The sequence below is a fragment of the Coregonus lavaretus genome (genome assembly GCF_964263955.1).
Source record: "Coregonus lavaretus genome assembly, chromosome: 29".
Taxonomy (NCBI): domain Eukaryota; kingdom Metazoa; phylum Chordata; class Actinopteri; order Salmoniformes; family Salmonidae; genus Coregonus; species Coregonus lavaretus.
The window spans coordinates 8,631,546-8,633,839 of record NC_140016.1 but is presented as its reverse complement, the minus strand read 5'-3'; positions in this window follow the sequence as shown (position 1 = coordinate 8,633,839).

Below are 2,294 nucleotides of genomic sequence, written 5' to 3'. Positions count from 1 at the left end.
GTCTATTAGATACAACACAACACACCCTACATGAATGGGTCGTTGGACTGTACTCTACTACTGTATTGTATTGAACTGTGTTCTACTTACTCTACTGTGCTCTACTTACTGTACTGTGCTCTACTGTGTTCTACTTACTGTACTGTGCTCTACTTACTGTACTGTGCTCTACTGTGCTCTACTTACTGTACTGTGCTCTACTTACTCTACTGTGCTCTACTTACTGTACTGTGCTCTACTGTGCTCTACTTACTGTACTGTGCTCTACTGTGTTCTACTTACTGTACTGTGCTCTACTGTGTTCTACTTACTGTACTGTGCTCTACTGTGTTCTACTTACTGTACTGTGCTCTACTTACTGTACTGTGCTCTACTGTGCTCTACTTACTGTACTGTGCTCTACTTACTGTACTGTGTTCTACTTACTGTACTGTGCTCTACTGTGTTCTACTTACTGTACTGTGCTCTACTGTGCTCTACTTACTGTACTGTGCTCTACTGTGCTCTACTTACTGTACTGTGCTCTACTTACTGTACTGTGCTCTACTGTGCTCTACTTACTGTACTGTGCTCTACTGTGTTCTACTTACTGTACTGTGCCCTACTTACTCTACTGTGCTCTACTTACTGTACTGTGCTCTACTTACTGTACTGTGCTCTACTTACTGTACTGTGCTCTACTGTGCTCTACTTACTGTACTGTGCTCTACTGTGTTCTACTTACTGTACTGTGCTCTACTTACTGTACTGTGCTCTACTTACTGTACTGTGCTCTACTGTGCTCTACTTACTCTACTGTGCTCTACTTACTGTACTGTGCTCTACTTACTGTACTGTGCTCTACTGTGCTCTACTTACTGTACTGTGCTCTACTTACTGTACTGTGCTCTACTGTGCTCTACTTACTGTACTGTGCTCTACTTACTGTACTGTGTTCTACTTACTGTACTCTGCTCTACTGTGTTCTACTTACTGTACTGTGCTCTACTTACTGTACTGTGCTCTACTTACTGTACTGTGCTCTACTTACTGTACTGTGCTCTACTGTGTTCTACTTACTGTACTGTGCTCTACTTACTGTACTGTGCTCTACTGTGCCCTACTTACTGTACTGTGCTCTACTTACTCTACTGTGCTCTACTTACTGTACTGTGCTCTACTGTGTTCTACTTACTGTACTGTGCTCTACTGTGCTCTACTTACTGTACTGTGCTCTACTGTGTTCTACTTACTGTACTGTGCTCTACTGTGCTCTACTTACTGTACTGTGCTCTACTGTGTTCTACTTACCTCTCCTTCAACTCCCCCACTGTTCATTCTTCTGTCTGGAGGAGGTTAAGCAGTTTATCAGGCATGTCAACCCCTGTCTGTCAGAGCAGAGGTAAAAACACACTCTTGAGAGGCACAGTTTGTCGTCCAAAATGGCACCCCAGTTCCTATATAGTGCACTATGTAGGGGATAGGGTAGCATTTGGGATTTAGACGCACTGTTCCTGCTCAAACCCAGACCAGACTGGCAGTAAGGGTCTATGGTCTTCTAAACAGTCCGGTATACAAGGCTTCTGTGTGCAAGAGAGCAATAATGTATTTTGATGTACCTTTCTGCACTATTTTTGTCCATCTTTAATCAAGTGTTAATTACCTACCTGTCTGCATGTGAATTAGCCTACTCAGCATGTTTGATTTCAGTGCAGAGCAGACCGAACATGATACCATCATGCATACCAGTGTGCTACGTACATTCAGCAGTCTCATGTCTGACAGACAGTTAAACACAGGCAATTTACTGCTGCTCTCCTCTTCCTCAGAATGACAGCGTTGGCTAGCATTAGAACATGTCTTCTTCTCACGATTGTCTTTTCATGGCGACATCAGTTGTAATAGGGAAACATGCCATGCCCAGTGCCCACACTCCCCCACACTGTGTTGAGATAGACAGGGAAGCAGACATACAGACCTACAGGTTATAGACACACAAGTACAGAGACAGACAGATATGTGCTGTAGCAAGTGGTTCCTAAAGAGGAAATGAGAGTGAATGCCAAACAATGTATGACAGTTCTCCTGGTGGAAGGAATCTACTGATTTTATAGATTGGAATTTGTCCTCTTCTTTACTGACAGGTTGTGGTTTGCCTCTCTCTCTCAATTCAATGGGCTTTATTGGCATGGGAAACATATGTTTACATTGCCAAAGCAAGTGAAATGGATAAATAAAAGTGACATTTAATGTCTGTCTGTCTCTGTGTGTCTCTCTGTCAGACTGTCCGGTTGTGTGAGTGAGCTCTTGTAGGC